General features: G+C 41.7%; 1 protein-coding gene across 2 annotated transcripts in view; it reads right to left on the bottom strand.

The window, feature by feature from the left end:
- Positions 1–12,633, bottom strand: part of SMAD9 (SMAD family member 9) — a 77,556-nt gene extending 64,923 nt beyond the window's left edge. For both annotated transcript variants that reach the window (XM_089690847.1, XM_089690848.1), the window contains exon 1: positions 12,425–12,633. The gene's annotated coding sequence lies outside the window, so the exon portion shown is untranslated. The remainder of the gene's footprint in view (positions 1–12,424) is intronic.
- Positions 12,634–14,884: the final 2,251 nt, after the last annotated feature.

Here is a 14,884-nt window from a genome sequence, read left to right as displayed (position 1 = left end):
TGCAAAGGGTGGGCCAATTCAATAGTGACCCCTATGGACCAAAACTGGGATGCCCTTAAAGTTAATTTGTGTGTAAAGAAAGGCGTCACAATGCTTTTGGAAATATAGTGTATATTGACCTTTGGCTAGTTTGGACCAACTCTCTGGTTACCTATCTGAATTATTAAATCATCTGGTGCATTAGATCTGAGGGAGCCAAGCACCGATGAAGCATAAAAACACTCAACAGTCCAGCAGTGATAATCAACTATGGATATTGGTCACACCTTAGAATAAAATGTCTGCTTGTACATAATGGGCTTCCTTTAAAGCTCCATTTCCTACCACCACCCCCCATGCAAAAATGCTGCAAGAAAATACTATAGTTTCCTTTTGAGCATCTGCAACAACCTAGTTTGGTTACCACGTCGGACAACTGCTAACACACAGTGGCACAATCACTTTGGCCAAGGAGAGCATTTGGATGTTTTTTTGCCCAGTTGTACAATTACAGCAGTTATAGTAAGCTAGATACATTATTATTATTATTATTATACAGAATTTATATAGCGCCAACAGTTTGCTCAGCACTTTACAATAGAATGGGAGACAATCCAGCAACAATACAGTTCAATAAAAGAGGGAAAGGAGGGCCCTGCTCCTTGGAGCTTACAATCTAGGAGACATTAATGCCTCTTCCCTACCTTCTTCCCTACCTCACAATTGCCCCAATACCTGACGTTGAATCCAGTTCACTTTGCAATCCTTAAGCCTGGTACACACTACTATTTTTTTTCTTTTTTCGTTCAACCCAGTGGGCTGAATGAAAAAAAAAACTGACAGCTGTACTAACATTTGATCTCCCCTGCTGTGATATTGTGTTCTGACAGGGGGACAGACAGCCCCCCCCCCTGCCAGAACACCATGGTCAGCACTCTCAGCCATTTGCCAGCTTCTGTCGGACTGACTGCCCTACACACGGGCCAAATGTCAGCCGGTTTCTATAGAACTGGTCGATGCCACCCGACATTCGGCCCTTGTGTACTAGGCTTTATACTGAAAGAGTTTCATCTGAAAGAAAGTCTTCAGTGTCAGAGGCTTGTCTATATGTCACCTGGTTTCTGGGTGCCACTAAGGGGTGCAGTCCAGAGACATTCATTCACCCTTGTTACCATATACAAAGGGAATTTGTTTTCTAGTGTACAATTATCTTAGAAAATAAAAAACTAGGTACAGACATGAAATGAAACTTGCCTGATCCAGCCACATAATAATAACTATATCTTGCCTACTGACCCCACACATGGCCACCAGCCAACAACTCTCTCTCAGAGGACATTAAATCGAGTAGGTTAGAAGACTTGTACTGATCTTTCTCGCTTGTGATAAGAAGCAGAGACACTGAGGTTGGTTTACTAAAGGCAAGTAGGCTGCTTATTTTGCAAGGAACGTTGGAGTTTGCAAGGGAGTTACCCACAGAGCTTACAGAATACGGTGAAGTTTCACTTGCAGACTACCCAATCACATTAAAGGGAACTAAAAAAAAAAAACAGCATTTTTACGACACATGATTGGATGATGGAGATCAGTGAAGTGTCACCTCATTCATGAAGTTCAACTTCCCTTGCAAAGCGAAACAGCCTATTTTCCTTTGGCAAATTAACCCCAGTGTGTACCAGGGACACTCTCCTTCTACCTCTGTTAATCAGGATTGATTAAGTATAAATGCTCACCCCAGCAGCACCATTGACAGATTTGTGAAAGGTGTTCAGATCAATCTTGTCTATGAGCAGCCATAGCCTTGTAAAGTCAGCCATACGTGAATTGAATCTTGGCTGGTTCAGCAGGAACTGATCCATCCATGGGCAGACTGGTTTATACCCAAGTGGATCCATCAATTGACTTGGGTACAACCAGCCTGTCAGATTTTTGACATGCGATCACTGCCATCAGCTATAGCTGCTAGCATTAATTATTGTGTTCTGCTGGCCGTGAAGGCTCCCCTTCGGCAGAACACAATAGCGTTGCAGGAGACATTCCCCAATCAACACTGACTGTGTTAATGGGGAAATTGAGTGATTTTCTGTCCTTCTACCCATATTGAAATCATCTATGGCTTGCCTAAGAGGGAACAGCAGTTAGAAACTTCTCCTATTGCATTCTTCATACAAGTTTCACAATATTTGGCCAATAACAATGTTATAAGAGACCTGTATAGATCCACTTTATCGAGCCAGGTGGTGTCAACAGAGCCACCTACGAGCCAGGTGGTGTCAACAGGGCCTCCTACGAGCCAGGTAGTGTCAACAGAGCCACTTACGAGCCAAGTGGTGTCAGCAGAACCACCTACGAGCTAGGTGGTGTCAACAGGGCCACCTACGAGCCAGGTGGTGTCAGCAGAGCCACCTACGAGCCAGATGGTGTCAACAGAGCCACCTACGAACCAGGTGGTGTCAGCAGAGCCACCTATGAGCTAGGTGGTGTCAACAGAGCCACCTACGAGCCAGGTGGTTTCAACAGAGCCACCTACGAGACAGGTGGTGTCAGCAGAGCCACCTACAAGCCAGGTGGTGTCAACAGAGCCACCTACTAGCCAGGTGGTGTCAACAGAGCCACCTACGAGCCAGGTGGTTTCAACAGAGCCACCTACGAGCCAGGTGGTGTCAACAGAGCCACCTACAAGCCAGGTGGTGTCAGCAGAGCTACCTACAAGCCAGGTGGTGTCAACAGAGCCACCTTCTAGCCAGGTGGTGTCAACAGAGCCACCTACAAGCCAGGTGGTGTCAGCAGAGCCACCTACAAGCCAGGTGGTGTCAACAGAGCCACCTACGAGCCAGGATGTGTCAACAGAGCCACCTACGAGCCAGTTGGTGTCAACAGAGCCACCTACAAGCCAGGTGGTGTCAACAGAGCCACCTACGAGCCAGGTGGTGTTAACAGAGCCACCTACGAGCCAGGTGGTGTTAACAGAGCCATCTGCGAGCCAGGTGGTGTCAAGGGAGCTACCTACGGCTCAAACTTTGCCAACTTAAGCAGGACTTGGCCACAATTTGAGCCCTATATGGCAAGCTTAAAATTTGTGCTTTCACTATGCAAGGCAAAACAATAGATTCTTGTTCATACAGACCACTGAAAACACACATATCTGCCTTCCTTTCACCCCTGCTCTATTCACCTGAAGAAAGTCTTGTGGAAGCTACAAATCGCCAAGGTCGTAGCTTACACTGGGCTATGGGCTCCCTACGTGACAGCATTGTCACACAGAGTAACTCATGTTGCTCCTCTATACCCAGAATAATGGCACATGGAATGGAGCATGATGGGGGAGTGAAGAAAAGGTAATTATATGCTGCTGGGCAGGGGAGTTCAATATCGGCACAAAAACTCTCATTTAAATATACTTCTCAATGACTGCAAAGGATATAAATTCACTTTCTGTATTACCTTACTGACTAGAACTGTCGGTTGTTTATTCTGTAATGGTCACTTTGAACTCTCTGTTTTAGTAAGAAATGTCATGCCTTTGCAAACCCAGTTACTACCCTGTAAAAGGTGGTGACATCACTGCTGTGCTGCACATAGTCAGCAAAGAGAGCAGACCTGTGAGAGAGGCCACCCACTACACGTCCTGTAGAAAACTACAGGAGAGGGCAGATAAAAGACTGGTCAACCTGTACAAGGAGAGAGAGCATCAGTGACCGGTCCTTATTACAGGAAGCTCCTGTACAGAGGTAAACATTTCTCGGTGGATCAATACATAGATCTGGAAGACATATACAAAGGACACCTCAAGTAAAAATATACATGATTCCTGCATTCAATGTTTACTCATCCTGGAGTTCAGCTTTAGGCCCTGTTTACGTCTCGTGTGGCAATTGCAGCACAATGTGCTGTCTGTGTTTGGGTGCCATTATCCTTTAATGCCATTCTAAATGTGATGTGATTCTGCCGTGCCTTCACAAATTATGCGAAGCTTGTCCCCTGAAAAGGAGCAGGGCAAGAGCTTCTTTTCAGGCAACAGACGCATAGGACAGCCCATTCAAGTGAATGGGCCACCCTATGTGACACACACAATCGCATGAAAATCGCATGCCAAAATCGATGATGTGAACGGAGCCTTATATTCAACATGCAATGTTTCGTGCTTTTTCCCCAATGTGTTATAATTTCAAAACATGACATTTCTTACTAAAACAGAGAGTTCAAAGTGACCATTACAGAATAAACAACCGACAGTTCTAGTCAGTAAGGTAATCTGATTCATACAACAGAACCTCTTCACAGATCGTTACCTCTACATCATCATGAACCTCGTAAATTATTTCAATCTGCAGTATATAAGTATCGTTGATTTCAAACCCCACTTATGCACCGAACACATACGAATGATCATGTGGGGGGTTTTTTTGCATGCTAGTCTCCATATTGAAAATAAAAAGGGTACTAAACTTATGAAAATTCTCATACAAAAGAAAAAAATTCCAAAATTGAAGTAATGCATTGTATTGTATTTTTGGATGACTACTGTACTGATTACAGGAAAATCATACAATCTGGTATCGTACGTGAAACATTTTCACACTTGTCCCTTCGGGTTTTGTCACATGAATTGTCATGATCGGTTCTCAAAAGCTGTGTACTAACAATCAGATTATAGGATGATCGGGCTTCGTACGCAGATTTTCGAACAATTTTCTTATCATGTGTACAGGCCATGAGGCTGCCTTCACACTGAGCATCCTTGGTCCTTTTGAAGGTTTTTATACAGCCACTTTAGTGGACATCTGAGGCTTGAGCATTTTATTATTGAATTTTTGCACATGTTCACTCATTTTTCAGGTGCTCCCACTGAAATCTATTGAGACCAAAAATGCTTGAAGTTTGTACCTTGAAAGAAGCTCATCTACTTTTTCTTAGCTATGAGCTTCAAGTGACACTATGCTCAGGTGTGAACACCATAAGTGAAATACATAAAAGTCAAATACATAAAAGACAAAACAAGCATCAATACAAAGAACGCCAGACCAATTAATAAAAGAGTTCAAATTCATGGGGCAGTACAGTGCCTAAGTGGTTAGCACTTCCGCCTGGCAGCACTAGGGTCATTGGTTTGAGTCCCAACCACAGCACTACCTGCCTGGAGTTTGCATGTTCTCCCTGTGTCTGTGTGGGTTTCCTCCGGGTACTCCGGTTTCCTGCCACACTCCAAAGACATGCTGGTAGGTGAATTGGATCCTGTCTACATTGGCCATAGTATGTGAATGTAAGTTAGGGACCTTAGATTGTACACCCCTTGAGGATTAGGGACTGATGTGAATGTACAATATATATGTAAAGCGCTGTGTAAATTGACGGCGCTATATAAGTACCTGTAATACAGTTGCAAGAAAAAGTATGTGAACCCCTTGGGATTACGTAGAGTTTTGCATGAATTGGGCATTTTTACAGGACGACTACGCCTAGGGAGAGTAGCAACAGTGCTAAACTTTCTCCATTTGTAGACAGTCTGTCTTACCATGGACACATGAACATCAAGGCTTTTGGAGATACTTTTGTAACCCTTTCCAGCTTCATGCAAGTCAACAATTCTTGATCGTAGGTCTTCTGAGAGCTCTTTTCTGCGAGGCATGGTTCACATCAGACAGTGCTTCTTGAAACCAGTAAACCCAAAACAGGTGTGTGTTTTTAAGGGCAGGACAGCTGTCAGCAACACATCCAATATCATCACACTGACTGGAGTCAAGGTTGGCTCACTCCTGGCTCCAATTAGCTCTGGGAGAAGTCATTAAGCTAGGGCCTCACATACTTTTTCCTCCCTGCACTGTGAATGTTTACATGTTATGTGCAATTAAACCATGGCAACATCTAATGTTTGTGTAGTATTATGTTCAGCAGACTGTGTTCTTCTATTGTTGTGACTTAGATGACGTTCAGAGCACATTTTATGCCCAATTCATGCAAAACTCCAAGTAATCCCAAGGGGTTCACATACTTTTTCTTGCAACTGTAAATAATAAATAAATAATAATCTGCACTATAAAAAAAAATCCATGGCATCTTGGGTGTCAGAAAGCACTTCCCGTTCATCAGGAAAAATAAGAAACCTAAATGGACTCAAAATCGGGTTTTCCTGTGTGAATCTATGTAGGGAAGGTAATTGCTGGACTTGGAGAGTCTGCGTGAGCAATCAAGATGTATTTCAGTGCAAGCCAATGAATTAATTGGACTTGTTATCATTTGGTCTGGTGCTTCTTCTATTGGTAGATGTTTTTTATTCTAGTAATCTGCTGTGATCCAAACAAGGATCGCTCTTCAGTAAGTACTGCGTGTGATGAGCCCATGAACAACTGGTTACACACAGATAGCTTTTGCTTAGATTTGATCTCTTAGATAAATTTACCAATGGACTGGCTATAACCTGGATGCTCATAAAACAGCTGTTGTTAGAGCTGCGCACAAGTAGACTGTACAGCAACTATGTAGTTTAAGGCCCATTCACATATCGCGTAGTGAGTGTTTCTGGTACGTGATTTTCAAAGTGTGATTCTCGTGCAAGTCTACAAGTCGCATAGGGCATCCATTCACTTGAATAGTAGGCTGCCCCTATGTGCATTTATTGCTTTATTGGCCTGGATTATTTAATAAATGCACACAATGTAACTGGATACTAACATTTATAGGTAAAGTTGATCCAGGGAATATCTGATTGCCTCTCGGGGGATCAGGAAGGAATTTTTTCACCTGCAGGAGCAAATTGGATCATGCTTTGCTGGGTTTTTTGCCTTCCTCTGGATCAACTGTAGGTATAGGATTATAACTTTTTTTTTAATGGTTTAACTGGATGGACTTCTGTCTTTTTTTCAGCCAGACTAACTATGTAACTATGTCTAAAAAGGATCTCCTGCTCCTTTTTGGGGGACATGTGACTTTTAAGGTGCGTTCTGCCACAATTGCCACATGATCCTGTTGGGCAGCAACTGCGGCAGAATAACATTATGTTTGGGGCACCATTGAAGGATAATAGCACCCAAATGTGCTTCACATGTTTTGCAGTGATTGCCAAGCAATTCTGCCTGCAATTCCAAATCGCAAAGTGTGAATGGGGCCTAAGGGCCTGCCTAATTGGATATAAATTGAATGTTTTTTATTTGATTTCACTCAATGAATGTGTATGTTTTTCCAGCCTGACTATGTAAGTAACTAGGAACATAGGGGAGATTTACTAAAACCGGTGCACTCAGACTATGGTGCCGCTATATATGGTAGCCAATCAGCTTTTGACTTCAGCTTGTTCAATTAAGCATTGACAATAAAACCTGGAAACTGATTGGTTTCTATGCAGAGCTGCACCAGATCTTATGCTCTCCAGTTTTAGTAAATCAGCCCCATATTGTTTAGGCTGGCCATCACACTATACAGTTGTTGGTAAATCTAAAGAAGATTGTACAGAATTATTACAATCAGATTGCAACATATTTATTTATTTATTACAGGTACTTATATAGCGCTTTACATATATATATTGTGCATTCACATCAGTCCCTAACCCTCAAGGAGTGTACAATCTAAGGTCCCTAACTCACATTCATACATACACATACTAGGGCCAATTTAGACAGGATCCAATTAACCTACCAGCATATCTTTAGAGTGTGGTAGGAAACACACACAGGCACAGGGAGAACATGCAAACTCCAGGCAGGTGGTGCCATGGCTGAGATTCGAACCAACGACCCTAGTACTGCCAGGCAGAAGTGCTAACCATTTAGCCACTGTGCTGCCCTAGTATTGTCCCTAATATGTGTATGTATGAATGTAAGTTAGGGACCTTAGATTGTACACCCCTTGAGGGTTAGGGACTGATGTGAATGTACAATATATATGTAAAGCACTGCGTAAATGGACGGCGCTATATAAGTGCCTGAATTCAATAAAATAAATGTTTGCTTTGGATTGTAATACTGCTTGAACTGTCTGGTCCTGATCTGCGAGGTAACTGTAATGGCTCCCTGTATTTCATCAAATCACTGGCAGGATAAGAAGTCCCCGTGTAGTCCCAGCCTCATCCAGGACGGGGAGGGGGTACAGTGACCGACTGTGCTGCCCATATATGTGGACTGTTTAGTCACTTTATTATACTAGCTTTGCTTTTATTGTATGCAATGGCTCATGTACACTGGTGTAAAAATTATGCCTTTAGATCTGTACAGTGTATTTATTTTTTTACAGATCTGAAAGCGGCAGTATTGTGTATTATGGACCCATGCACACCGCTGTGTTGTGCTTAGTAATCTTGCACGGTGTTTAGCTGCGTAAAACCAAAGTAGAAAATTCCACATCTACGATCAGAATTTCTGTGTGATTAACATGTATATATATACTTGCTGGGACTAAACATGAGCTAAAGAAATGGAAGAAACAGGGTGTGAACATTTTACGGCCATTTACGTGTCTAAACTGAAGCACTTTGCCGACGAATATGTGCGTTTATAATGCAGGAACATTCTGTCACCAAAGCCCTGTGTAGATATCAGCCCTGGTGCTTTAATTTTTGTGCTCCTACTGTATGCATTTTTTTAAATTTTGTAGTAAGAAGTAAAATGTTTGCAACAATATGCGTGCTCAATGGATGATAAGTGTATCAATCCCAGAGAGTACATGCGTGTTCATTATTTTTTCTTCGGGATAAGTGGGGTTAACACACTTTCCATATAACATCAAGGAAAAAAAAAAGACTTGTCACCAGAGCAAAGAACAGTCTCACCTCCTGCGTCACTGTGTTATTTGTATAGGGAGAAATGATGCAGTCTTGTGAGAGCAAACTCCTCCTTCCCTTCTCTCTCCTGATCACAATACTGGCGTCAGTGTGTCTCCTCTCTCCATGTCTCACCCTCCTCCCCTGATCACACTAGAACACTGCCAATATGTCAAGGCATCTCCAAGTTACATACATGGCTGGATTCATCCCATAGATCAGTATGAGCATACACCCCATCATCATTATACATACTCTTTTGATAACTTCATTAAACTTCTCATGTTCACAAAAATGGGGATGATTTGCAATAATTCGAGAAAATAAAGAAAAAAAAGACACTTGTCCAAGAATTCAGATGTAACTGTCACTTTCTAAAAATATTGAACCTGATATGGGTAACAGCAACGTTTTTCTTTTCTCTAGGTTGGCTTTAAAGTATAACAACAGGAACTGAAGTGTGAATTCTGGAGGAAAGAAAAGTGAAATGAAGATTTCATCTGAGCTCATACACTGGGAAACTTTTGTCAGTGGAAATGCGTTCACTATTCTATATAAAGTAAGTGTGATCAAAGCAAACTCATCACAGGTGGCACTATAAACTCCAGCATGCCCAGATCAGGCTGCGACTTTATTATAGCCCATCCAGAGTGTCCCCATTTCATTTCACTATGTACCCCTGCTGTGTGCACATTTATCTCGAGTACGCATTCACAGCTCTGATATATTCCCTCCAAATGTATATCAATGCCTTTCAAATGTCTTTAAAAACAACCAAAACAGGTAACCCAGTTTTAGATAAAGATTCATTCTTTACTGAGATAAGACAAATTGTATACTGAGAAAGTGGATCCTTCAGAAGTTCCCCTCTGGGATGCACCTACCATTGTTATAGCCTTGCTGCATTCACACTTGAGCGATTTGTAGTTTGAAGCTCGAAGCTCCAAAAATGCTCAAACTTATAAAATCAATTGTTCTCTATGGTGCCTGTTTGCGTGATCAGGTGTGAATAGGCACCATAGAGAACAATTCATTTGTTTTACGTTTGAGAGTTTTTGGAGCTTTAAGCTGCAAATCACTCAAGTGTGAATGCATCATTTATTTATTTTTTTGTTTTGCTTTTGGATGCAATATTAATAAACAATCACAGTTCAGCACTAGCTGGAAAGTCATATGTAGTTATAGACTGTAATATTTTAACCTCTAGAAGAATTTGGTGCGCCATGGATCTTATTATTACTATTATTATTATACAGGATTTATATAGCACCAACAGTTTGCGCAGCGCTTTACTAAATGATTAAAGAGAATTCAGCAGTTACTAGAAAGTCACACATAGCTATAGACTGCAGTATTATTATAAGCCATTGAAGAGTTTGGTGTGATATGGATAGAAAATCAATAAAGGGATCAGATCTGAACAGAATTCAGCAGAAGCTGCAATCTCCCATGTAGCGATACTTTAACAATAATAAAGACTTTGTGCGGCATGGATCTATACCACACCATAATATATATATATATATATATATATATATATATATATATATAAAATACAGGGAGAGAGAGAATCATGACCTATAGAAGAGTTTGGATTAGAATAGATCCAATACCTAGAAGGGGTAAGTCACACACAGCTATAGACTGCAGTATTACAACCTATAGAACAATTTCCTGTAGTAGGAATCTAATCTCTACAAATATATAAATATGCAATATTGTGACCTATAGAAGAGTTTGGCGTAGTGTGGATCTAATGCCTATAAAGGGATTTTAGCAGTAGCTGGTAAGTCTCATGTAACTATAGACAGCAGTAACCTATATAAGAGCTTGGTGTAGTATGGATCTAATACCTATAAGAGGGATCAGATCTCAATAATTACAGTTCAGCAGCAGTTGTAATCTCACATGTAAAATATATGTCCTATAGGTTATAAGAAGAGCAAAGTCTGTCCTATAGGTTATAAGAAGAGCAAAGTCTGTCCTATAGGTTATAAGAGTAAAAACTGTCCTACAGACTACAGAATAGTAAAGATTGTCCTATAGACTTTAAGAAGAGCAAAGACTGTTCTATAGGTTATAAGAAGAGAAAAGACTGTCCAATAGATTATACAAGTAAAAACTGTCCTACAGACTATAGAATAGTAAATATTGTCCTATAGACTATGAGAAGAGCAAAGACTGTCCTATAGGTTATAGGAAGAGCAAAGGCTGTCCTATAGGTTATAAGAGTAAAAACTGTCCTACAGACTATAAGAAAAGTAAAGACTTTCCTAAAAGTAAAGACACTCCAAAGACATGCTGGTAGGTTAATTGTTTCCTGTCTATATTGGCCCTAGTATGTGTATATATGAATGGGAGTTAGATTGTACACCCCTTGAGGGTTAGGGACTGATGTGAATATACAATATACAAATACACACATGTAAAGCACTGCGTAAATTGACAGCGCTATATAAGTACCTGAAATAAATAAATAAAAAGACTATAAGAAGAGTAAAGTCTGTCCTATAGATAAGAGCAGTAAAAACTGTCCTACAGACTATGAGCAAAGTAAAGACTGTCCTATAGATTATAAGAAGAGCAAAGACTGTCCTATAGATTATAAAAGAAGCAAAGACTGCCCTATAGATTATAAAAGAAGCAAAGACTGTCCTATAGATTATAAAAGAAGCAAAGACTCTCCAATAGATCATAAAAGAAGCAAAGACTGCCCTATAGATTATAAAAGAAGCAAAGACTGTCCTATAGATCATAAAAGAAGCAAAGACTCTCCAATAGATCATAAAAGAAGCAAAGACTGCCCTATAGATTATAAAAGAAGCAAAGACTCTCCAATAGATTATAAAAGAAGCAAAGACTGTCCTATAGATCATAAAAGAAGCAAAGACTGTCCTATAGATTATAAAAGAAGCAAAGACTGTCCTATAGGTTATAAGAAGAGCAAAGACTGTCCTATAGATCACAGAAGGAGCAAAGACTGTCCTATAGATCACAGAAGGAGCAAAGACTGTCCTATAGGTTATAAGAAGAGCAAGGACTGTCCTATAGGTTATAGGAGTAAAAAATGTCCTACAAACTATAAGAAAAGTAAAGTCTGTCCTATAGATTAGAAGAAGAGTAAAAAGCGTCCTGCAGACTATAGATGAGTAAAGAGTGTCTTATAGATTGTAAGAGTAAAAACTATCCTAAGGACTATAAAAGGAGTAAAAAATGTATAGAGAAAGACTATAAAATAAAGTGTCCTATAGAATACAAGAGTAAACTATGTTCTGGATGATACACTATAAGAAGGGTAAATATATAATAAAGAGTGTCCTATAGACTGTAGGAGTAATATAAAGTGTCCTATAGACTATGACAGTATTAAAGACTGTCCTACAGGCTATAAAAGTCAAAATGTCCTATAAACGATACAATAAAGCCTGTCCTATAGATGATAAGCAGAGTAAAGATTGTCCTGTGGATATAAGGGGAGTGAAGTCTGTCCTATAGATGATGAAGGAGGAGTTGTGTGAAGTTGGATGTAATTCATGGAATAGAGCGATGTACTAAGCCCCACAATGTAATGATGAGTGGTAGGCGATGCGTGCGATCTATAGAGCGATCTATAATTAGGAGTCGTCTGCTGTGTGTCCCAGTGTCCGGTGTACACCGCCCTCACCCGGGGCATAGAGGGTGTCCCCTTACCTGTGCCCGCGGTGGCCCGTGGCAGGTCGGGTTCTGGTCGCCGTGTGTGGAGGAGTGCGGCTCTCCGAAGGAGGAGGAGGAGGAGGAGCGGCGGCTACAGGCAGCACACAGTCAGGCGTCAGTCAGGCTGGAGCCGCTCCGGCTGCTCTGTCACTGAGTATTACTGCGCAGAGCTGGAACTGACCCAGGACACGTCTTCCTCCTCTCCCAGCCAGCCAGTCCCGGATAGAGTAGAGGATGGGATGGGGGGGATGGGATAGGGGGAGGTAGAGGTTGGAGGTGATGGAGGTCACACAGTCTAGGAATGGGAGGATTGCTCAGCAGGCTGTCTGGACTCCTCCAGGGTCATCACCATGTGGAGGGGACATCCCCAATGCCAGTCACTGTACACCTTCCCTGTCCTGGATGAGGCTAGGACTACACAGGGACTTCTTATCCTGCCAGTGATTTGATGAAATACAGGGAGCCAGTACAGTTACCTCGCAGATCAGGAGCAGACAATTCAAGCAGTATTACAATCCAAAGCAAACATTTATTTATTTCAGGTACTTATATAGCGCCGTCCATTTACTCAGTGCTTTACATATATATTGTACATTCACATCAGTCCCTAACCCTCAAGGGGTGTACAATCTAAGGTCCCCAACTTACATCCATACATACACATACTAGGGACAATACTAGGACAGCACAGTGGCTAAATGGTTAGCATTTCCGCCTGGCAGTACTAGGGTCATTGGTTCAAATTCCAACCATGGCACCACCTGCCTGGAGTTTGCATGTTCTCCCTGTGCTTGAATGGGTTTCCCCCAGGTACTCCGGTTTCCTCCCACACTCCAAAGACATGCTTTTAGGTTAATTGGATCCTGTTTACATTGTCCCTAGTATGTGTATGTATGAATGTAAGTTTGGGACCTTAGATTGTACGCCCCTTGAGGGTTAGGGACTGATGTGAATGTACAATTTATATGTAAAGTGCTGTGTAAATTGACAGCGCTATATAAGTACCTGAAATAAATAAATACATCTAGACAGGATCCAATTAACCTACCAGTATGTCTTTGGAGTGTAGAAGGAAACCAGAGTACCCGGAGGAAACCCATGCAGACACAGGGAGAACATGCAAACTCCAGGCAGGTGGTGCCATGGTTGGTTGCCTCTCAGGCAACAATTGATTACCCACAGAACAATATATCCCCCAGCAACAATAGATCCCCCACCAGCAACATTAAATCTCCCCAGCAACAATAACTCCTCACCAGTAACAATACAATTGATCTCCCAGCAGCCAGCATTAGCAGACCCTCCAGAAGCCAGCAACAATAGACCCCTCCCTCAGCTGTAGCAAATAATCGCCAGCAAAAATGTATCCCCCAGTAGCAACAATAGACCTTCCCAGCAGTAAATAATCCCCCCAGCAACAACAGACCCTCCAGCAAACCCCAGCATTCCATTCAGTGCTGGAGGTGGTGGAACTGCATTTCCCCACATTCCTGCTGAAAAAAAAGCCCTGTTCTCAAGCAAGCTGTCCTGCATTGAGACAAACCATTTTACACTGACGGGTGCTCACAAAGATCAGCTTTTATATATTTTTGTAAAACCTTATCCCCAAAAAGAACAAAACTGCTGTAACTGCCTAAAAAATGTGAGCCTGAGTTTGGTGGTGTATATAAATCTGATAATACACCTAACACTCCTCTTCCTCCAGACTGACAATGCTGTTGTTCAAAGGTGCCCCTGTGCTCCTTCATCCAGAGTGGGGGCACTCTATTACAGAAGGTGTGTTACTGGGCCACTAGGTGAAAATAGAGGGAAAAATACTAAAAAAAGAAACCTAAAGCAGAGACATCTAATGATTGATAAGCTGCAATATATGTCATTTTTGGGTTTAATACCACTTGACTGTAAAGAGGAACTTTAGCCTTTCCCCTCCCCTTCATTTTCCCCCTTCACTGCTTTCCTTTTACTGTCTTCAGTCCAGTAAACACACTCACCTAGCCAGCGGATCCAGCGTTGAGCTGCTGGAATCCTCGTCTCTGCAGCTCCTGCACGGGTCCAGCGCCGCCATGTTCCCTGTGACAGCTGCCAGCTCTTCCGGCTGCAGGCGCTGCTAGTCCCGCCCCCTCCTCCTTACTGAATGGGACTACACATCATGCATCCTAGGAGGCACCAGGGGTACCGCGGCATTCGCCTAGGCAAATTCCAGAAGTATGGGAGCGGGCCGAGATTTGAAGTGAAAAAAAAGGAGTAAACAAACACGCTTTAAGCTGGTCATGCGCTGATAGATTTCCCAACAAACATTCATACAAAAATTCTGAGAGATACATTCAATGACTCGACAAATGTCTTTCAAAAGTACTTCAAAATTTCATTTATTACAGGTACTTATATAGTGCTGTCAATTTACACAGTACTTTACATATATATAGATATATATCTATATAGTACATTCACATCAGT

Source organism: Staurois parvus, unplaced genomic scaffold (assembly GCF_062004578.1).
Source record: "Staurois parvus isolate SC_StPar_1 unplaced genomic scaffold, SC_StPar_1.0 ptg000544l, whole genome shotgun sequence".
NCBI classification, from domain to species: domain Eukaryota; kingdom Metazoa; phylum Chordata; class Amphibia; order Anura; family Ranidae; genus Staurois; species Staurois parvus.
The sequence above is the reverse complement of the archived record's forward strand: the minus strand, read 5'-3'. Positions and strand labels throughout refer to the sequence as shown.